At 36.3% G+C, this 24,520-nt stretch overlaps 2 protein-coding genes across 4 annotated transcripts in view; both read left to right on the top strand.

Annotated features, from left to right (window-relative positions):
- Dlish (Dachs ligand with SH3s) overlaps positions 1-24,520 on the top strand; it is a 105,544-nt gene that overhangs the window by 13,625 nt on the left and 67,399 nt on the right. The window lies entirely within an intron of this gene.
- The window catches only part of LOC148955395 (uncharacterized), a 284,254-nt gene continuing 284,083 nt past the window's right edge, over positions 24,350-24,520 (top strand). The window contains exon 1 of the mRNA XM_089102106.1: positions 24,350-24,378. The gene's annotated coding sequence lies outside the window, so the exon portion shown is untranslated. The remainder of the gene's footprint in view (positions 24,379-24,520) is intronic.

Raw genomic sequence — 24,520 nt, forward strand, 5'->3', positions numbered from 1 at the left:
AGCTGTAATTAGTATGGTTTTACATGTTTATTCATATTCATTTTAATCAGACAGGTGAAGGAGCCATTTAACTGGCACGTGGCGACGGAAACTTAAATTCCTGATGGATTAAGACCATATATATGGCATGCGCCTCATGTATTTTTCAGGGTAAAAGATCGTTGATGGTATTTCTAAACCTGTAAAATAGATATGGGGAGGTTTCACCAATATCATCTATGTTCCACACAGCCAAGTATCTAAATTTAGGCTATATGAAGAGGACGTTGGACTATGTTGCCTTAAGATTAAGCTAATATTCTTAGAATGTTGTGACACTGGTACTGCGTAAATTTTGAAGCCAGTTTTGCAATAGTAGGTAAATAAAAATACCAGTGCATTTTATTATCTTTGTATAGGTGTTTTAAGCTTCTACTGAACAATAGGAAAAAATATCCACTTATGGATCAATGTTAATTTTCGAAATTTATGAATTAGCTCCATGGGTTAATTACGCTCAATCTGCCCTTGCACATGCGGTGGGGCACCGGGCCCTACTCCTCCCCTCCAGACCCCTTTTTTTCTTATATTATCCACGCAGTTAACCTACTTCTTCGGTCTTTCAAAAGTATGAAAGATCACTCCCTCATGCAGAAATGGTTGGAGAATGAAACTTATGACGCTATTTTACTCGAAGCAATTTATTTTTGCCGGGAAGTTGACACCCTAAAGACGAACTTTTATCGAGCAACTGATCGTTTCCCGAGATGACTCGGATCCTTTTTTTTGCTGTTTAGCACCTTTTATTTCTCATGCGGCCACCTTCGATAGTCTTCCTTCGACATGTGTTTTTTTTAATGTGTCTTCTTTTTTAAATTAGAAATATTAATAGCATCTTTAAAAAAAAAAAAAAAATAAGAAAACGAAAATATATACACAGAAATTAGAATGTACTATTCATATGCCAAATTTATAAAACCTATACAAGAGGCAACTGATAAAACAAAAAAGACAAAATAATGGTTAGACAAAATGGTTAGATAAAAGACAAAATATTCAGTTTTATTCTAATATTTGCTCACGTGTCTGGTCACGGAAAATGTGCTCAAGTATATTTTAGAGTGAACTTGGTCAAATTCACTTTTAAAATATACTAAGTAAAAAGTTTTTTCGACTGAAAGTAAGGAGCAGCATTAAAACTTAAAACGAACAGAAACAATTACGGGTATGAGGGGGGCTGCCCCTTCCTATTCTCTCGCTCTTTACGCTAAAGTCTTAAGGTTAATTAACAATTACTTCTCATTCAGATTCAAGGGCCTTGTGTTTCAAGAGTCGTTCTTAAGAAGTTTGGACAAAAAGACAAACTTTAGCGTAAAGATCGAGGAATGAAGAAGGGCCAACCGCTCACATATACTGAAGCATTTTTGTTCGTTTCAAGTTTTAATGTAGCTCCTTACTATAAGTTGAAAAGATTTGTTTTTTATAAATTTAATTTCTAACCTTTTTTCGATTCATGTCTGGTCATGTCATACCCAGAGGCATTGTTGTTGGACCTTTAAACTATGCTGAACCAAATGGCTATACCAAAATTTTGATCAAATGTCTTTAGGGGAAAAGGGGGGATGAGACGGGGGCTAGTTGCCCTCCAATCTTTTCGGGTCACTTATAAAGGACACTAGAATTTTGAATTTCCGTTCAAATGAGCCCTCTTCCGATATTCTAGGACCATTGGTTTGATACGATCAGCCCTGCGAAAAACAAATGAAGACGCATCCGTGATCTTTCTTCTGGCAAAAAAACAACAACAAAAAACAAAACAAATTTCCACATTTTTGCAGATAGGATCTAGAAACTTGTGCATGGGGGTTCTCTGATATACTGACTCTGATGGTGTGATTTTCAAGATGGCTCGGTACTTTGGAGATTTTCCCCCCTTTTTTCGAAAATCAGGGTAATTTTCTTCGGCTCGTAGCGTTTGACGGGTAATATTACACTTAAACGAATTTTATAGATTTGGAATCAGCATAAAAAGCCAATCCTTTTGATGCATTGATAAAAAAAATTCCTTTTCTAATCTTGGTTACCATTAGGTCAAGTCACTCCTTGCTTACAGTTTGTTACCAAACTGTTGATGAAACAATAAAAAGCTTTGTATACATTTGTATGAATCCTTTTCATCTTTAAAATATTCTTGTAAACGTTAATGAAAAGAGAAATGATACATACAGGTCCGAATTTTTATACTGGAAAAGTTTTTCCTAGGGAGGTTTCAGGCCAATCTCAAGGAATGGGGAAATCCGTCCTCGTATATGCAGGTATTATTACAGTCAGTAACGTGTTTTCAAGCTCGCAACTCTAAAGAATATTTTCCGTCAGAACGGCCTAATAAACTATGGATTTACATAGCAGGTATGGACCAATTATGCTACAGGAACTTAAAGCCCTATACTACTTTACGGACAATCCTTATGGTTCATCGTTTCACAAGAACCTAAGCAAGCTTACGCGCTATCCAGAATAGAAGATTGTTCAATTAGATCAAACATGTAGCCAAAATTTAAGATAATCTTTCCGTGCATGCGTATATCGTTGAAGAACTAAGAAATATTCATAGGCATAAAAAATGAGACAAAATTCTACAAAGCCTAATCCCAATTATTAACCCCAACTAATGCCTATGTTCCTGGAGCTTCTCCAAGGACTGTTCAACTTAATTGTTACTGATGATAAAAAACTAGAGCTACCTTAGAAATTGTTAGAGGCAACTTAAACCAGCTACTAAACAATAACTATCATTCCTCCGTCGTCATTTATGCAGATGATTACAATAAGCGGAATCGACTGGATAAGCAGTATTCTTTCAGACAGTCCGTGGCAACGAACTGTAAGTAAGGAGCGATCCGGCTCAATAGTAGCAGAAACTAAAAAAAACGAAATTTTGATACCAATAAATACATAAAAAGAATCAGATTTTTATGCTGATTTCAAATATATAAGTTTCATCAAGTTTCCTTATTTTCGAAAAAAGGGGGAAACAACCCCTAAAACTCATAGAACTTTAATGACAATCACACCATCAGATTTAACGTGTCAGAATACCCTGCTAAAGAAGTTTCAAGCTCCTATCTACAAAAATGTGGAATTTTTTTGCCAGAAGAAAGGTGACAGATGCGTGTTTGCTTTTTTTTTCCCAGGGGGGATCGTATCGATCCAGTAGTCCTAGAATATCACGAGAGGGCTCATTCGAACAAAAATTAAAAGTTCTAGTCCCTTTTTAAGTGACCAAAAAAATTGGAGGGCAACTTCACCCCATCCAACGCTCATTTTTTTTCCGAAGTCACCCAATCATCATTTTGAGATAGCTATTTTGTTCAGCATAGACGAAAATCTGATAAATATGTCTTCGAGGATGACTTAATCTCCCACAGTTCCTGGGGTCAGAGGAGGGGGTTACGGGGGAGTATCTTTCCATGGAGGATGTTTCCTTGGTGGAAGGGACAGTTCTATGAAGGGCGCGCCGGATTTCCCAGCATTATTTAAAAAACAATCAGAAATTAAATAAAAAAACAAGTTTTTTCAACTGAAAGTAAGGAGCAATATTAAAACTTAAAACGAACAGAAATGATTACGTATATGAGGGGGGTTACCCCCTAGTCAATACCTCGCTCTTTACGCTAAAGTTGTTTTTAGTACTTTCAAAAGAGCTATCTATTCTAATTAACCAGCCTTTGTGATTCAGGGGTTTGTGATTCGAACAAAATTCGAACTTTAGCGTAAAGAGTGAGGAATTGACTAGAGGGGCGAACTCCCTTATATACGTAATAAAAATATACGAATATAGAAATTCGTTACGTCAGGACAAAATTTTGAGAAAGCCATCTAGCCAAAAAATAAAATAAAATTAATATACAAATTTCGTTTTGATTATTTATGCATGGTGAACCGCAATCAAAGCTGCATTAATTCAAAAACGTTCCGAAATCAAATAAAAAAAAACAGGTTTTTTTGACTGAAAGTAAGGAGCGACATTAAAACTTAGAACGAACAGAAATTATTGCGTATATGAAAGGGGCCGTCCCCTTCTCAACGCTTCGCTCTTTCCGCTACAGTTTGACTCTGTCTCATAGCTTTATTCTTTAAAACAATTAAAAACTTTAGCGTAAATAACGAGGCGTTGAGGAGGGGAAAGCCCCTTTCATATACGGAATAATTTCTGTTCGGTTTAAGTTTTAATGTCTAAAAAAAACTTACTTTCAAAAGAGCTATCTATTCTAATTAACCTGCCTTTGTGATTCAGGGGTTTGTGATTCGAACAAAATTCGAACTTAGGCGTAAAGAGTGAGGAACTGAGTAGAGGGGCGAACTCCCTAATGTACGTAATAAAAAAAAATACGAATATAGAAGTTCGTTAAGTAAGGTAATTCATAAGTTACGTCAGAACAAAATTTTGAGAAAGCCATTTAGCCAAAAAATAAAATAAAATTAATATGCAAATTTCGTTTTGATTATTCATGCATGGTGACCCACAATCAAAGCTGAGTTAATTCAAAAACGATCAGAAATTAAATAAGAAAAACTGGTTTTTTTGACTGAAAGTAAGGAGGGACATTAAAACTTAAAAGGAATAGAAATTATTACGTATATGAGGGGGTTCTCCCCTTAGTCAATACAACGCCCTTCAGGCCAAAGTTTTTTTTAGCATTTTCAAAATAACTAACTATTCTAATTAAACGACCTTTGTTATTCAGGGTTTCGTGATTCGAACAAAATTCGAACTTTAGCGTAAAGAGTGAGGTATTGACTAGAGGGGCGAACTCCCTTATATACGTAATAAAAATATACGAATATAGAAATTCGTTACGTCAGAACAAAATTTCGAGAAAGCCATTTAGCCAAAAAATAAAATAAAATTAATATGCAAATTTCGTTTTGATTATTTATGCATGGTGACCCGCAATCAAAGCTGCGTTAATTCAAAAACGTTCCGAAATCAAATAAAAAAAAAAGATTTTTTTGACTGAAAGTAAGGAGCGACATTAAAACTTAGAACGAACAGAAATTATTGCGTATATGAAAGGGGCCGTCCCCTCCTCAACGCTTCGCTCTTTCCGCTACAGTTTGACTCTGTCTCATAGCTTTATTCCTTAAAACAATTAAAAACTTTAGCGTAAATAACGAGGCGTTGAGGAGGGAAAGCCCTTTCATATACGGAATAATTTCTGTTCGGTTTAAGTTTTAATGTCTAAAAAAACTTACTTTCAAAAGAGCTATCTATTCTAATTAACCTGCCTTGGTGATTCAGGGGTTTGTGATTCGAACAAAATTCGAACTTAGGCGTAAAGAGTGAGGAACTGAGTAGAGGGGCGAACTCCCCAATGTACGTAATAAAAAAAAATACGAATATAGAAGTTCGTTAAGTAAGTTAATTCGTAAGTTACGTTAGAACAAAATTTCGAGAAAGCCATTTAGCCAAAAAATAAAATAAAATTAATATGCAAATTTCGTTTTGATTATTCATGCATGGTGACCCACAATCAAAGCTGCGTTAATTCAAAAACGATCAGAAATCAAATAAGAAAAACTGTTTTTTTTTACTGAAAGTAAGGAGGGATATTAAAACTTAGAACGAACAGAAATTATTGCGTATATGAAAGGGGCTGTCCCCTCCTCAATGCCTCGCGCTTTCCGCTAGAGTTTGACTCTGTTTCATAGCTTTATTCTTTAAAACAATTAAAAAACTTAAGCGTAAACACCGAGGCGTTGAGGAGGGGACAGCCCCTTTCATATACGTAATAATTTCTGTTCGTTTTAAGCTTTAATGTCGCTTCTTACTTTCATTTAAAAAAAAAAAGTTTTTTTTTTAATTTAATCGAACATAAGAGCGACAAGTTTTCATTGGAACACAGCGTTTTGTCCGGAGAAATTCATGCAAAAAATTCAGCTCTTGAAACATTATTAAAACGCAAAACTCACCTGCAAGTAGTAATATTCTCCATCTCATAATTTACATGCCCTTAGTCTCCTTAAAAATGAAGCTGAAGACACTGATATTTTCGAAAACCCAGCAACATTTTAATAAGCGACGATCATAGGGCAGACCAAGTCACAAAGGATGCAATAGATCTTCCATATTTGAGCGAGTTACCCCTTCCTCTAAGAGACATTCTACGAAATATATTAGCAAGAAATACCCCACAACTAACCCATACAGCATATTTTCACCCTTTTAGTGGCCAAATTGGAAAACACTAAGAAGAGCCTGCATAATCCAAGTACCCACCGAAACGGGTCAGTTTTCTTTAGTATACTTTTACTTTTTTTGTTACTGTATTGCTCATTTTTCAGTTTTCATTGTCATTTTTACTTGATTTAGAAAAATCGACTTCCACTTTGCCCCCCCCCCCTCCCCCAGGATTTTGACGAAACTACGCAACTGCCTTAACTTGTTAACTTTCTGTTATATGTTAACTTTCACCTGAGCCAGGTAGAACGCGAAAGTGAAACGAATCCTGCAAGTACTGAATAAGAAAAAGGTTGAAAATTTCTGCTAGAAAATTTAAAAGCACAGCCTTCGCTTACTACTGCAAAAACAAAATACTAATAGTTTGTAAGTTGTTTACTGAAAATTTTTGCAAAAGTATATATCTCGTACAGAATCATGAGAATTATAACATTCCACATAAGCTCACAACCAGATATACAAAATGATACATTAATGATTCACCAAGGTAACGGAGGAGGCGACTCATCAATTCTACAAACACTTCCTATATTTATCAAAACTATGAATTTAGAGTATCAGTAAAATTTAACAAAATGTATCAGATGACAATCTTCCCCCTTTTGATCATGTCAAACTGAAAGAGCAAGATCTAGCCCAGCAAATAGCTATAAGGAGAAACAACAAAAAAATTGGTAGAGCCAGAAACACATCATTTTCAATATCTGGTTGACAGTTTGATGCCAAAAATATAAGGATCTCTGAATTGAACCTAAAAATAAGATAATAGAAAATTCTTCACAAACAGCCTAAAATGTAAATCTATCTTGTTGCGTGGGGTCTATAGTATGAATCACATAATATCCATCAGCTCCCACTCTCGGGGGAATTAACTCAATCCGGCCTTCCTGAAAAAGGAAAACTGACTTAAGCAAAATGATAAAAAGAGTGCAGAGTTTTTTATTTAAAACAGCACTATCAGTCTTGAAAGTAGTCAGCAAAGTACTTCTGAATGTATACAGTGAATAAAGCATCATATAGTAAAACTATCAAACGATTACAGGATGAAATTATCGCAAGTGCAAATATAGAACAAGGGATACCCCCCCCCCCTAGTAGAACAAAAACTTCAGATAAAACGCAAAATCTCCCACTATTTGATATTGATGACAACCAAAAAGCCTATCCTAAAACCATCACCCATTCCTTCCAATGGAAAACTTCTATGGGTGTCCGCGATGACTCTAGGCAGGCATGCCTTTCCAAAAACTAACCTGACAAGTATGTGTCCAATAAGAGTCATGCATACTCCTGCCATTTACCCGTGCCCCATCCATTTAAAAATTTGCCTCTCAATTACTTGGACTATCTGTCTTGGCTTTTCTCTGTCTACAATTATCCAACGTCTTGATGCAACCTATTGCAAAATACTTGATAACTTCAATTCAAGCCTGAAGTCTCCAGCCTGAAACACATATCCTTCAGCTCCCACTCCCGGGACAATATTCTCTTTTTCCCCTTCCTGAATAATGAAAACTGACTTAAACAAAATGATCAAAAGAGCGCAAAGTTTGTTAATTAAAAAATAGCACTATCAGTTTTGAAAGTAGTTAGCAAAGTATTTCTGAATGTGAAGAGTGAATAAAGCATCATATAGATAAAACTATCACAGGATTATACGATGAAATTATCGCAAGTGCAAACATAGAAAAATGGGTGTCCCCCCCCCCCTCAGTAGAACAAAAACTTAACATAAAACGCACAATCTTCCCCTATTCGAAATTATAGACATACCAAAAAGCCTATTCTAAAACCATCCCCCATTCCTTCTAATGGAAAACTATGGAAACTCAATGGAAAATCGCGGGTGTCCGCAATGAATGTCAATTAGGATCCAAATAAATAAATATGCTTAAAAAATTCATTGCTCTTAAAGCAACAAGGTCTAAAAAATGGTGGAATTAGTCTTGGTTAGATCATAGGAAGCGCGCTAGCACTACCTAAGTAAAGAACGATGTGGGCACAGTGCGTTTTTGGTTTCTCTATATCTGGGCACTTCGCATTGAAAGAGCTGTCGTAGAAACTTCGAAAAGGGCTCATTCAATTGGAAATGGGAGTGGCTAGTGTCCTTTTTAATAGTCGAAAGTGATTGGAGGGCAACTAGCCCCCCCCCCCACGCCCATCATTACCACAAACACATCCAATCAAAGTTTTGTGATAGCCATCTTTTTTAAAGTAGTTGATTCACAGATAGAAAATACGTTTTTGAGGAGGACACTCCCCCACAAACCTCAAGGGATGGGTGTTAAGCTTTGCCCTTTGGTCATATAAGGTTTTTATAGAAGGCATTGTCGCAGAAACTTCAAACCAGGCTCATTCGTTTGGAAAGTAAAGGGCTAGTACCATTTTTAATAGTCAAAAGTGATTGGAGGGCAACTAGCCCCCACCCCCCGCCCCACGCCCATCATTCCCCCAAATACATCCCACCAAAATTTTCAGATAGTCATTTTGTTCAGCGTAGTTGATTTCCACATAGAAAATATGTTTTTGAGGAGGAAACTCCCCCACAACCCTCAGGGCATGGTTTTAATTTATGCCCTGGGGGCATATAAGGTTTTTATAAGGTATAAGGTTTTATAGAAGGCGTTGTCGTAGAAACTTCAAAACAGGCACATTCGATTGGAAATTCAAAGGGATAGTAGCCTTTTTAATAGTCGAAAGTGATTGGAGGGCAACTATCCCCCCCACAAAATACATCCAATCAAAACTTTGAGATAGCCATTTTGTTCAGCGTAGATGATTTCCACATAGAATATATGTTTTTGAGGAGGACACTCCTCCACAACCCTCAGGACAAGGGTTATAAGTTATCGCCTGGGGGCATATAAGGTTTTTGTTGAAGGCGTTGTCGTAGAAACTTCAAAACAGGCTCATTTGATTGGAAATTCAAAGGGCTAGCACCCTTTTTCATAGTCAAAAGTGATTGGAAGCCAACTAGCCCCCCCCCCACGGCAATCATTCCCCCAAACACTTCCAATCAAAATTTTGAGATAGCCATTTTTTTCCGCGTAGTGGATTTCCAGCTAGAAAATATGTTTCTGAGGAGGACACTCCCCCACAACCAACAGGGCAAGGGTTTTATGTTATGGCCTGGGGGCATATAAGGTTTTTATAGAAGGCGTTGTCGTAGAAACTTCAAAACAGGCTCATTAAATTTGAAATTCAAAGGGCTAGTGCCGTTTTCAATAGTCAAAAGTGATTGGAGGGCAACGAGCCCCCCCCCCACTCCCATCATTCCCCCAAACACATCCAATCAAAATTTTGAGATAGCCATTTTGCTCAGCGTAGTTATTTTCTAGATAGATTATATGTTTGTGAGGAGGACACTCCCTCACAACCCTCAGGGCAAGGGTTTTATGTTATCGCCTGGGGCCATATAAGGTTTTTATAGAAGGCGTTATCGTAGAAACTTCAAAACAGGCTCATTCGATTGGAAATTCAAAGGGCTAGTACCCTTTTTAATAGTCGAAAGTGATTGGAGGGCAACTAGCCCCCCCCATGCCCATCATTCCCCCATACACAGCCAATCAAAATTGGGAGATAGTCATTGTGTTCAACGCAGTTTTAAGTTTTGGAAATTAGGTGTTTGAGGATAACAACCCCCTCACAGCTCTCAGGACAAGGGTTGTAAGTTATGTCCTAGGGGTAAATACAGTTTTTATAGAACGCGTAGTCGTAGAAACTTCAAAAAGGGCTCTTTCGATTAGAAATTGAAATGACTTGTGCCCTTATTAATAGTCGAAATTAATTGGAAGGCAACTAACACCCCTTCCACGCACACCATTTCACGAAACACATCCAATCAAAATTTTGAGATATCAATTTTGTTCCACGCAGTTTAAGTTCAGGAAATTATACCTTTGAGCACAACACTCCCCATAGTCTTCAGGGCAAGGGTTATAAGTTATGCCCTGGGGCATATAAGGTTTTTATTGAAATGGGCAATTAACCCCCCTCTCACGCCCACCATTACTCCAAACAAATCCAATCAAGATTTTGAGATATCCATTTTAGTCAACGTAGTCAAAAGTTCTGGAAATTAGGTCTTTTAGGATAAAAACCCCATCAGAGCTTTCAATGCAAGGGTTGTAATTTGTGCCCTGGGGGCATATAAGGTTTATATAGAAAGTTGTTGTAGAAATTTCAAAAGGGGCTCATTTGATTGGAAATTGAAATTGCCTTTTTCAATAGTCGAAAGTGAATGGAGAGTAATTCGCCCCCCTCTCAGGCCCACCATTCCCCCAAACGCATTCAATCAAAGCTTAGAGATAGCCATTTTGTTCAACGTAGTTGAAAGTTCTGGAAATTATGTATTTAAAGATGACAAACCCCCGAAAGTCCCCAGGGCAAAGGTTGTAAGTTATGCCCTGGGGCATATAAGGTTCTTAATGATAGATTTGTTGTAAAAGCTTCAAAAGGTGCTCATACAATCGGAAATTAAGAGGGCTAGCGCCCTTTTAAATAATTGAAAGTGATTGGAGGATAGCTTCCCTCCCTCTCAAGCCTAGTATTTCCCAACAACTACTTAATCAAAATTTTCAGATATTCATTTTGTTCAGCGTAGTAGGAAGTTCTGGAAATTAGGTCTTTGAGGATGACAACCCCCCCTCCCCAGCCCTCAGGGCGAGGGTTGTAAGTTATCCCCTGGAGGCATATAAGGTTTTTATTGAAAGCGTTGTCGTAGAAACTTCAAAAGGGCTCATTTGATCGGAAATTGAAAGGGCTAGTGCCTTTTTTAATAGTTGAAAGTGATTGGGGAATGACTAACACCCCTCTCACGCCCACTATTTTCCCAGACACATCCAATCAAAATTTTGAGATAGCCATTTTGTGTAACGTAGTTGAAAGTTTTGGAAATTTGGTTTTAGAGGATGACAACCACCCTCACAGCCCTTAGGGTAAGAGTTGTAATTTATGCCTTGGGGACATATGAGGTGTTTATAGGAAGTGTTGTCGTAGAAACTCGAAAAAGGCTCATTCTATTGGAATTCGAAAGGCCTAGTGCCCTTTTTAATAGTCGAAAGTACGTTGAAGGCTTGACATTTTTATAGTAAAGATCGATGAGGATATAATGTATTATTTTTTTGTTGTTGTTGTTGTTTAGACCAGGACACTTTGTATCAAAGGAGTTGTCGTAGAAACTTCGAAAAGGGCTCATTCGATTGAAAATAGAAAGGGCTGATGCCCTTTTTAATAGTCGAAAGTAATTGGAGGGAAACTAATCCCCTTCCCACGACCACCCTCCCATTTGCCTTTATGTTTAAAAACTCAATATTGTCTAAAGATTGAATCAAATTGTACTGTATTATTTCTAATTCCAAAAACGGCTTCTCTACGGCATCTCAAGAACGACTGGGGGTTTTTTGTTCGAATTTTCTGAGCTATTTCTGCTCTTAAGATTTAACCAAATCAAAATAGCATAAGCTTATCCAAACTATCAAAGAAAGTAAACCGATTTTTTTGCAAATGGTATTAAGTTTTCCATTTCAGGTCAACTAGAGGAGGTATGAAACAAAATTAAACACTAATATTTGTGTCCAGAATTTTAAGAGGGTTTATGTTGTTAAAATTTTTTCTCCAGCATAAAAATAGAAGGCCAAACTATAAATTCTTAAAAAACGAAAAGATTTAAAGTATTATTTTCTTTTTCTCGTATAAGAATATGTCAATATAAAACGAACAGAAATTAATTAAAAAAACTTTTTCCACAAAATAAGTTTTTCAAAGAAAAGTAAAGAACTCTATTAAACAAAAAATGAGCAAAAATAAAATCAAATAATCTACCAAGCGTGAAACTACTACAAATCAGCATCGATAAATAAATGAAACCCAAAAGGAGCAGAAACTACAATAAATCAGCGAGTCAAACTCAAAACGATTAGAAATTAACATAAGTTGGGCTCAAAAGCCCTATGCCTTCCCAAGCCCAGAACATAATTTGCACTTTACTGAAAAAAATACAGATGAATGTGCATTGTCAGTTTAATATACATTTACTGATATTTAGTAAGCAAAATCTTAATATTATTTGATTTATTAAAGTTACAAAAGTAAAAACATTTGTATTTTTTTCAGTAAAGTGCAACTTATATTCTGGCCTTGGAAAGGTAAAGGGGTTTTTACCAACTTATGTTAATTTCTGCTCGTTTTGAGTATGACTGGATTGTTTATTGTAATTTCTGCTCGTTTTGGGTTTTATTTATTTATCGATGCTGATTTGTGGTAGATTCACGCTTGGTAGATTATTCGATTTTATTTTTGCTCATTTTTGTCTAATGGAGTTCTTTACTTTTCTTTGAATAACTTATTTTGTGGAAAAAGTTTTTTTAATTAATTAAAGAAAAAAGTCTCCCAAAACTAAAACTGATGCTATTACACACACGCAAGAAGGGATGGTTGAGTCGAGTTCCATACAAGTAGTCTGATGTCATCAAACATTATAGAAAACTTAAAAAACAAAACAAAAAAAGAACGATGATATTTTTACGAGAACTGGAATAGATATTTGTCTCGTGTGTAAACTGCCATTTCCTGCAAATTAGGGTTCTTTTTGTCAAGAGTTTTGGATCATTCCCAAGCGAGATATAACCTTTATATGCATGGATAAGGGCGATCGACTGCAGATTCGTTACTAAGGCGCGAAGAACTCATTGATCATCCCAAGAATTCAGATATATGTTATAATCTTATCGCGATAGTATAGCAGTAAATGGCCGAATTAAAAAAAAAAAAAAAAAGAAAGAAAGGAAAAGTTAAATTACACTGGAAAACTCGTCGACTGGATTTATTATTAACATACTGATGCAAACATGAGGAGGGGGGAGCATGGAAGGAATCTGTAAACTAAATTAGGACAATTATGAAAACCTGGATCTAAATATACACTTTTCTGTGCATCTAACTACATTCCATGTAAAATCTAATGACGTCCGTTCCCCGGATGTCTTGAGTTGCATTCAATATATTCAAAAATTCTAGATCCTGTTGGGTTTTTTTCTCTCTTTCTCTGACAATGGCTTGATCTTATAACTAATTTTCAAAAATGCTTGAATTCACCTTCAATTCGTAGACGAAGGCAAGTCAAATTGTAAAGCTTACCTTATCAGAAAAGTATTTTTTAATAATACTGGCAGCTTTTTCGTGGATCTCAGCATTCTCATGCTGTTAAAGGCCCTTAATTTTATCCAAACCTCCGCACTCTTCAATCATGAACGCAACAAGGCTTAGTTCATTGATCTTTCTACTGGTCTGCAAAATAAACTCTTTTTATTTAGGTTAAACTTCGATTCAACAGCAGATACAAGAATATAAAAACAATCCTAATTTCAGCACATATGTATCTTTTCTCGTTTTAATGCCGCGTCAGGTGAAGCGATTCAATTTGCAATGAACCATGTTCAAAGATTTATTAAACAAAGTGACATCTTTATTAAGGTGTATGCCAAATTGGCTTAGGCTCTGACACACGACACATGACTACTGGTTCTGTCTGAATTAATTTTTTTTTCGTTATTTTTGACAACTGTTAGAAGCCGCAGTTGCCTTTCAGCAGTTCTAGCATTTTCAAATTTCTCAAAGCACTTTCTTACAAACACAAAAAAAATAAATAAAAATGTGTGAAACAGTTCTCATGATCTAGACTTTGATGTACACCTTAAAAAAGGGAATTCTTGATCATTAGGGATCCAAAGTGTATAAAGGTAACTTTTTTGTGCTATTACTTTTGAATTTGGTGGCGTTTATTTAACAGACTGCTTACTTCCGCCGTATACCCGTGCCATTTAAACAAACACTTGGAAAACCATAGGTTTCACCATTATTGGTGAAACCTATAGTATGGACCATTAGCGTCATCACAAAATTTACTCAGAGGAGGAGAAAGGGGTAAGTGCTACCCAAACCTTTATCTTTAGGATGCGTTTAAGTAGGAGTATTTCTCACTTTCCTCTGCAGATATGTTTTTCAAATGTCTTGTTGTTTCTGGGATGTGCGCTACACAACCGCATTTAGGTGTATTTTTCATTATTATTTTTTTCTTTTTCCCCTTTTTCTTTCCCGCACCAAGGATAGTGAAAATGAAGTCAGATTGTTTGAACTGGTTGAGAAAAATTTAGAAAAAAAGATTACGCCATCTTAAAAATCTACGCCTTCATAAGACATTTTGAGCTGTATTTTTTAAGCTTAAATTTTCCTGACTGTCCACCAACGTTTCCTTTATTTGAACACTTCCGTTCTCTCTTCAAGCGACCAATATTATAGACTACAATTGAATTGCCAGCTTTGGAATTATCTTAGATATTTTAGACTTGAAATCACTGTAAACCTAAGAAAGGCCATAAATTTGCATACATCTTCAGAACCATTTTTTTCGACCGTAAAAAAACAACAAAAAAACACATTAGCAACCAATGCTGAAGGTCGATGACGAAGACGTTGAGGTTAAGACGTGAACGTTAAGACGAGACGATATTTTGATATTGATAGAAAATGTTGCATTTCTAAATAAATAAAAGGTCTAGAGACATTCTATCGCGAAAGATGATCTGCCGAAGCCGAAGCTCTTCACTACCATAATTTTGACATTTTTCTTCTTCTGACTAATCAAAAAATTTCATCTGCATAATGGTGTTTCTTTTAACGAGAATATTAAAATGAGAATTATTTTCCAAGATATTCCCAACCGACAATCAACAACGTTATCCCAGTTTAGAACATGTTTTCTGCATTAGATTCATCGGCCTTTCCGAGTCATTTAGTGCTAGTAAATAGTTGCAAAGAGATGAAAACTTTGGCATAATTCCAACTCTTAAAGTTCCTACACCCCCTCGTATTTATTTTTATTTCTTTGTCGCTATACATAGCTTCAAAGAATCCGATTGAGAAACTGCTTGAAAATGTCATTACCCATTTCTCTTGGTTCAAATCTTTTCCCTGACAAAACTGGAAATTAAGAGAAAATATTCCTTGTCAGATATTAATTAAAAATAGTTCCTGTTTACAAAAGCATCCGACAATATAAAAGTTAAAACGCAAGGGAGGCTAATTGAATACTGTACAAATTTTATAAAAAGAAATGGAAAAATAGACACCTTTTTGAAAAGCTTTCGAGTACATGCCACACTAAATTGTGTAAGAAGCACCATTGCAGGGTTTAACTTAAAGCCCAAAAATCAGTGTCCTAACAGCAGCTCTTTAAATCTAGGACTCTTAATTCAACGGGTTTCTTTTCGGATTTGGTTCGCTTTATTCCATACCTAAATTAAAGAGCCAAGAAGAGAAACTGAAACAATAGCGTAGCTATAAATTGATGATCTATAGGTTGATGACTTAACAGAAAAAAAACTCTTTTTCATATAGAAAATTCGGGGGCAATTGTAGGATAAACTTTAGCTGTTAAACTGGGAATATTTACTTCCATCCATTAAGCTTGACAGAACCGTTCACCTAGCAAAACAGAAATTTCTGTTCAAATTAGCCCATGAAGAGACCAGAGTTACAACGGATTTCTACAGGAATAGAAGCAGAATTTACACAAAACAAGATCACTTGCAATTTTTAGATATGGCACTGCCTAGCTAATTTTGGCGCTGCTAAGCTTTAAAAAGCGTCATACTTTTTAAAGCTTGTTATATCAACCAGTGAGCATTCACCCGTTTTTTAAGACCTAGATTTTTTGAGCCTCTTCTAAATTTCTCCAGTTCTTTATGATAAAATTCAATGTAGATTTTGATTTCCTTTTATATACAATTGAAAAAAAAAAATGTCTAGCCTGATTGCATTACTTCTAGACCGGTCTCAGTATGAAAGTATGGCCGTTGTCAAAATTAAAATAAAGTCAAGGAGGCGACCCACCACATTAAAGAGGCGACCCACCACAATGTTAAGCGGTTTCCGTTCCTAGCGATCGCAGAGAGATAGCGGTGATCGCATTTTGTAGCCCAAGCTCCAACTAAGAAACTTGCAAAATTTCACCCCCCTCCGACTTTATCTTCATAGGTAAAAGTGGGCCGGAAGTTTCGATTCTCCGACCACAGCCCCCCTTTAACGTTGTCCGATTGGGCTGAAATTTAGAGGTTAAGGTTTCCTAGGGCCCAGGAGCTTTTCCTCGAAATTTTAAATCAATCCGATCACTCCTTCCCTGTTTTCCAAAAAACCAAAAATATAGCCACTTAAAGTTCATTTCTCTTTTTTTAACAGCCACGCCTACAGGCCCCAGTTGGCAACGAATCCGGGTGAATGAGGACTCATTCGAAGCGGAATTTGACCTGTTAGGGCCTTTTGATATTTTCAGACCGAAAAAATTATACCCCGAATTTACATTTACGAAAAACCTCGTTTTCCTACAAGAGCCCATGCTAATTTTTCCCAACACAGCCCCCCTTTAAAGTTGTCCGATCGGGCTGAAATTTAGAGGATAAGCTTTCCTGGGGCCTGGGAAAGCTATATATATATATATATATATATATATATATATATATATATATATATATATATATATATATATATATATATATATATATATAGATGCTTTGTGTGTTTCTAGGCAATGCATCTCGTGTTATATTTTTCTTATGCAGTAATAACAGAGATGTCTTATGTGGTAAAGGCGATATGTGAGTGATAGTAATTTCACAAAAATTGAAAGATTTGTGTTCTAATTGATATTTGTGTTTAGGTACTTGAAAAGGGCGACTTTAAGTGTCAGAAAGAAGCTTCATGGGCTGTAACTAATTTGACCATGGGCGGCACGGTTGAGCAAGTCATCACACTCTGCCAGGCTGATGCTATCAAGCCAATTTGTGATCTTCTCTCGGTTAATGATGTTGAAATATTGCAAGTCCTCCTTGACTGTCTTGAAAATATTTTGGAGGTATTTTTTCTTCACTAGTTAAGATAATTTTTCACCTGTAGTAGTGATGGCGTAGAAGTTTAGGAGTGATAACTCTGATATATTGCTTTGGGAGCTAAATTCTGACGGTAAAGGGCTTAAAGGGCTCACTGAAAACCTACTTTTAGTACTGTAGAATAATATTACAGCCAATACGTTGAGCCCCATACCCTTACCATGCCCTTACCTTTCTTATCCAATTCCTGCTTACCTAAAGAAGATATGATCTTGCTGTTAATATTAATTCGCGGCTAAATTGGACTGTTTTTTTTTCCTTGAAAATACGTCTTATATAGAAAAAAGAAGTTGGCTTAGGCAAGGTAAAGTAAAATCACTTATAAACTAAAAAGTTGGTAAGGAACTAATAGGTTTTCAGGGGCGCCTGCAAAGGAAGTAATAAAATTTTATGCTGCTCCGTGTATCTGTTTTTGATATATTCTTCTATGTATTTATGCAGGCTACATATTTAACGGGTTTTGATCCATGTTTGTGTGATTTTAAATATCTATGGAACCAAAAAAATGTATAAGTGGTTAGTAATTTATCCTGAAGGTGCTAAATATGTCAAAAGCACGGGATTGTATTGGAGTGTTTTTAGGATTGGGGGTACAATTAAAGCATGATCTTTATAGTATCCCTGCATCTCCAACTCGTTTCGAAAATGAAAAAGAGTACATATTGTATTGCACCCAAAAAAAATACACTTAAATTTTCGGGTAGAATCCGAATCTCTTAACTTATATTGGGCTACTATTAGAAATGTTTGAGACAACCGTGGATACCAGAGCCGTTCTAAATTGCCATTTGTTAAAGCAAAATCACACACTAAATGTACGTGTGAAAAATAAATTTTAGAAAAAGTTTTGATGTTTTTAAGGGCCTCAAAGTTAAGGAGGATATGCTAAATATTTTCCAGAGGAATTGTCTTTGGATAGTTTTATGTACTACATATCAAAATTTCAGGTACTGTTTATCAAATATGAGCTCTACGAAAAATGCTCTTCCATCTGAATGTCTAGGGCTATACCGAAGGAAGGATACGTGACGTATCGGATGAAGGATTATAGGTGGCCGAAATTTGTTCATTGGCCAACCAGCTGGGGCAGAAGCAGTCTTTGGGGGTGATAAAGGGTTTCTAGTTTCTCATTGTTATAACAATTGTGTCTGTTATAGGGTGTTACTACTATGATTAAATATTAATACTGTGGAAAAAAGTTGAGAGCGTATATTCATTTGATACTATTATTTACATTTAATCTCCTTCAAAATAGACTCTCCTTGAATCTATGAAGTGTCTTCTGTGTTTCTGATGCTCTAAGAAACGCCCCTGGAAACCATTTTCAAACCTCTTCTTAGATGCTCTGTCCTATGGTACTAGGATTCATCCACCTCTTGGGAACGCTGACTTTTATGTACTCTTTTTACCCTCTCTGAGGAAAGTACAATACAGAGCTAGGTCTAGTGAATAAGGAGATTGTGGAAGGACTGGGGTGTCGCGTTTGGTCCACGCCCTAGTATGGCCCTTCCAATTCGAACTGTATGGTCCTTTAAACTCGGGTCTTTTTCTTCGTGCTCCGACCCAGGAACAGCGAAGACACTTATGTAGGTTTTTTGTAATAGTTTGTGCTTTTGGACTAGGCTCGTGACTGTCAATCTGTTGAAAAAAAAATGTCAACTCAACTTTTACAAGGCTGTAAATTTGAGAAGGTTTCGTTGGTTTTGCCGATCGTATTTCCTTCACTGCAAGAATTGTATTTCTGCTTCTAAATGGTAACATACCCATGTTTCATCAGCACCAGTAATTAATTTTTAATATTTTTCTGGCAAATTCGGAGCATTCTAGCAAATCAGTGCCGATTTTGTTTTCTTACGCTGATAGCAGTTTTGAACAAATTTGTGTGCTATAAAAGATGAGCTATACTTTCAATATAGATTAGGTATTTTATCAAGTTTTTGGCAAAATTTTATCCACTTGCCTTGTTCTAAATTGTTGCTTAAGACGTACAAACAGATTTGGCTTGATCACTTCTATGAAAATTATTTGAAAAAAACTACGTTTTCTAAAGAGTTAAAGAGGCTGAGTGACAAGTTCGAACCTTAAAACGTACAAGGATTAGGAGCTGCAGTTGAGGGGTTGCCGCCCCAACTCCCCGCTTCCGTATATGAAGGAGGCTGTGCCCTCCTCAACACCTCGCCCTTTACGCTAAAGTTTTTATTGTTTAAAAAAAGAGTTGTAAGAAAGTCAAACTTTAGCGTAAAGAGCAAGTCGTTGAGGAGGGCACAGCCCCTTTCATATACGGAAGCGGGGGTTTGGGGGGCGGCAGCCCCCCAACTGCACCTCCAAAACCCTGTACGTTTTAAGGTTCGAACATGTGACTCAGCCTCTTTAACTCTTTAGAAAACTTAGTTGTTTTCAAATAATTTCTGCATGTTTTTGTACAGTTTATTACTTATTTTTGCTTGACTAAGTGTTAGCTGATCTTTTCAGGAGTTAAAGATGGGGGGCTGCCGCCTCCCAAACTTTTTGAAGATTCTTGTGTTAAGGCTTTTAATTCCTGAATGCTCAAATCAAATGCACAGTAAGATTTTCTTTTTCAACTTTTTTTCGAGCATGTGGGTATACTGCGTGTTATCAAAGCAGTGGAGACTTACCTGTAACCTGAAGATGTTACCTGTAACATCTACAGATCCTGTTTAACTGTTTAGTTCATGCGAGTCGTCCAGGAGTCGTCATGTACACTCTAGCTATTTTCTGTGGTTTGTATCTCTGTACAAACAGATTGGGTACACAGCCTAGCCGACTGGGTACACACCCCAATGCAATGGGTACTGCCCCCAATATATTGCGTACCCCCCTACCAGTTTTCACTTTTTGTCTAGGCTTGGTCTGAGAAAACACATTTATTTATATTTGAGGTTTTCTTTGCATCACTTCAGTTTAAATATGCTCAAAGGAAAAAGCAAATTGGTCATTGGTTTTCTTAGAATACATTCAAAAGGGAAAACTGTTATGGGGTAGTTGGGGATATTAATTGTTTTATGTACTACCATCAACATAGTGAGCTACTTCACCCCTGCAGTAGTACACCACAGGATCTGTACTTAAGAATTTAAGTGCTACACCCCACAATCAGTACTACATTAAAGCTGGCATAGATCCTACTACACTATATATGGAGTAGGGTAAAAGACCTCTTTTTGGGAAAGACCACTTTTCTTTGGCTTTGGCATTTTGGATAAATAGCAATGAGTTTTTGGACCACCCCTTTTTACTATCAATATCAAGCAATGTGAGGGCAGTAACAAGAACCCCACCTTCTTGGTCAAATTTTCACCAATGATTTGTCAGCATAAATTGAAAATATGGTCTCTGTTTTGAAAAGCAATTGGAAAGAAAAACTATAGGCTATTTAAATGTTTGTGATTTATAGAATAAATTTTAAGCAATAAAAGTTATATTTCTAGAATCAGAAGAAAATCAGCTTTCTGTCAATATATGAATAAAACTGAAACACTAAAAAGATATATACATCAAAATAGGATAATTGGTATTTCCAAAAAGAGGTTCCTGCAGGTAAGTCAATAAACTAAAAATTTCAAGTTTCTGATCTTAAATAATCTGAGTAATAACCATATTGATACATAGCTTAGACATTTTGCTATTCATTAATGTGCCCAATCCTTCTCAATTTCTCTTTGGTAACAAGCTGTGAGGGTTTTAGTTTTACATAATTTTGCTCAATTGGATACTGGTTTTTTACCCTAGGTCCTGCTATGCTATATATGGAGTAGTACACTTGTTTAGATGTAGGTATCAAATTCTGAGGTACAGATCCTGTGGTATACTACTACAGTGGTGAAAGATTACATAATATGTTGATGGTTGTACATAAAACAATTAATCCCTACCTGGTATGGGGGGTACCCAATGCATTGAGGTGTGTATCTCAATGCATTGGCTACCAGCAAATTGGGTACATGCCACAGAAAATAGCTGGTGTACATGACTGGTTTGCACCCCCATCTTTAGCAGTGATGAGCATCAGCTTGTGACATAAGCAAACCTGAAGCAATCAATCTTGTTTCAGACTCTCTTTTATTCATTTTCCCCAATGTGTTAGCCTATAGTTATATACTAGAGAAATTAGTTATATATAATATAGGCTATTAGCTAATATGTAATATAGTATCATGTAATGCTACGCCTAATGAAAATATCAGAGAGATATATAAGTACAGGAGCAGGATAAGTAGAAGAGTCACCCTTGCTTTGATGTCTGATTTCTTTGTTACTGTTGCTGTAGCCTATGCCTATAGGGTAAGACTCCTAGTGATTAGCTAGTGCCTAATCTGAGCTGTATCTCTGATTAGAATGCAGTATGTCCTTTACCTGGCAGCTGAGACTTTAATCTTGACCACTACTAATTTTCAGAATTATCAATCTTGGCCAATAGTCTACAAATCTTGACCACAACATTGATAATTGAACATGAGACATTACCTTTAACAGACAGCAACTATGGAAGTTATCCTATAGTTTTGATATTTAGAAAAAAACCTTTCAGGTTTTGAAATAAACAATGTTCATTGTTATATTAAATTTAATCAATCAACTGTAGACAATCAAGGCAAGTTTCCTGAAAATCAGATCATTGACCCCTCTTCTTTCTAGGTTGGGTTGACAATAGATCCAAATCTTAAATTTGTTCTTCTTTTCTCATGATAAGTTTAAACATTTCTTCTGGGGAGAATTCAATTTTTAATGAATGAGATAATCCCTTTACTACATAGTTTTTCTTGTTGTAAAAATTATGTTACTGTAATAGTAAACTGCCTTGTTGTAAACACTGCTTATCAATATTCAAAATGTGGATAAATATGGAAAGATGTAAATCTGCTATTAGCTAATAATGTGAGGTAACATCATAGTAGGGTTTATCTAATTCAATATAGTCAGCATATTTTGACCTACTATATAGGGTGTTGTAGATTTAGATCCATTGACAGTTTTCTTTCCAGTATTTTACAGTTCAACAGTATATGTTCAGGGGTTTCTTTTGTGTTTTTACAGTACCTGCAAAATGGGCTATTGGCAACTTCTCCATTTGGCTGCTTTATTTTGTATGAAGGAGAGTGGTGGTTGAAGTTAGCTGTATTTGAACACATGCAGTTGAACCAAACTGACTGTATACTGGTTGGAAAGGGGGATAAATTTAGTGGTTTTAATTCAAGCAATGTTTTTAGTCATAATCTAGTTGTATCCCTTATAGTTCGAGATTTCACTGGTTCCATTTGGTTTTTTGCTTGCTTTTCTATCTTGTCTGCTTTTTCATTTCCTTCTTTACCTAGATGACTAGGTATATATTGAAAATTAGTAAAAAAGCCTAATCTTCCAAGGCTGCTTAGGTTTTCTTTGGTTTGATGTAGGCCTATGCCCAGTGTTTCAAAGTTAGTGTTTCATAGGATATTGAGAGCAGATTTAGAGTAAGAGAATATTACTATATGTTAATTGCTCTTTTTCAGTTTAATTAGAGTCTCTAAGCTCAAATTGATTGCAGCTACTTCAGCTGTTAGTGTGCTGGTCCCTGTCTTGTGCTTTTTCACAATGCATAGGCTGAGCTCTTTTAAAAAGCAACCACTTCCACATCCCTCTTCACTTAAAGATCAATCAACATAAACTTGGGCAGACCCATTAAATTCCCTTTTTAAGAGCTGTTTGAAATCATGGATTGCAGTTTGGGATTCAATTTGTTCCTATTTTGAGGGGAGGAATTCTAGTTTAACCCTGGGGTGATTGATCCCCAATTAAATTTGAATTCAACTCCTCCATATTCTGCTCCAGACTGCTCATGCTGGGTGAGCTTATAATAAAAATTAACCAGGAAAATATTAATTTTTAAAAGATTTAATCAGTCGGAATAACATAACTACAAGTGTAACTTGACCCCACAAAACCCCTGGAGAAAGGTATTTAAGTTATGACATTTGTCCATTGTTTATATAAAGTATTTGCTATTGAGAAAGATGTATGAATTTTTTACATGGGGGGGGAGGTTTTGGGCACTAGGCATAATGGAAGAAATACTCATATAAAATTCCGAGTGGAATATTTTTTTGTTAAATTTGAAATTTCTTTTTCAATTTTTAAGAAAAGAACGATTTTGGTGGGTAGCCCACTCCCCCCCTCCCAAACTTGTTTTTTTTCTAGTGTCTCCAATAAAAATTTCAAATATTTCCAATAAAAATGTTAATTTTTCATATAACAAAAATTCTGGTGCCAACACAACCCCCCAGGGCCCAGGGCAGGCATTGTAAGTTGTGCCCTGGGGGCATATATGAGTCTTATGGAAGGGATGCTCATATTCACTTCAAAGAGGGCTCGTATAATTGGAAATTGAAAGTTCTAGTTCAGTTTTAAGAGTCAAAAGGGATTGAAGGGCACCTAGCTCCCCCCTCCATTCCCTTTTTTCCTCAAACCCATCCAATAATAACTTTGAGATAGCTTTTTTAAAAAGTTCATCGTTCATATAACAACAATTCCAGTGTCAAGACAGCCTTCTTGAGCCCAGGGGCAGGGGTTGTAAGGTACGTCCGGGGGACTATATGTCTCGTATTGAAGGGATTCTTGTAAAAACTTCAGAGATGGCTCATTTGATTTGACGTTTAAATTTCTAGTTCAGTTTTTTAAGAGTAAAAAGAGATTGGAGGGCAACTAGCCCCCCCCCCATGCTCCTTTTCCCTAAATTCCTCCCATAAAAATTTTGAGATAGCCCTTAAGTTAAAAATTGCTCAAAAGTCAGATAACAAAAATTCGGGTGTCCTCACTACCCCTCAGGGCCTGGGGCAGGCATTGCAAGTTGTGTTGCATTTGGTCACAGAGTATCATCATAGTAATCGGAGATCTAACTCAGTGAAATTATGGGATACAGAAATTGCAGTGCACACACGGACAATGCTTGAACTAACACAGGAGAAATCGAGCTAGTGGGTATCCTTGTCAATAATTTTCCCTGAACTGTTGGACAGGAAAGTGACCACGGTCAAATATTTTCTGAAGATAGTGCGTGGGAATTTTTGTAAAGTCTCGAGAGGTCCACATAGGATAGTGGTTTATCGCAATTCTACTAAATGCTGCCTCAAAATAATCTCTACACTGGAACTGAACTTCCGCAAACCAGGGAACGAATTGAAAGGTGGATAATGCCAGTAGGATCAAAGGACCTGAATAGTGGTGAGTGTTTCTATAAAATAGCCGTCAAAACTTGGACACCATTAAAAGTAAAGTTAGATTTTGGGCAAAAAATTTTCTGGCTTATTTTTGGCTTGTTTTTCAAAGGCTGCGGCTTACTTTTTTGTTCACGATCTGGCCACAC

The sequence above is a fragment of the Artemia sp. Qi Xiang Cuo genome, chromosome 2, assembly GCF_049724085.1.
Source record: "Artemia sp. Qi Xiang Cuo chromosome 2, ASM4972408v1, whole genome shotgun sequence".
NCBI classification, from domain to species: domain Eukaryota; kingdom Metazoa; phylum Arthropoda; class Branchiopoda; order Anostraca; family Artemiidae; genus Artemia; species Artemia sp. Qi Xiang Cuo.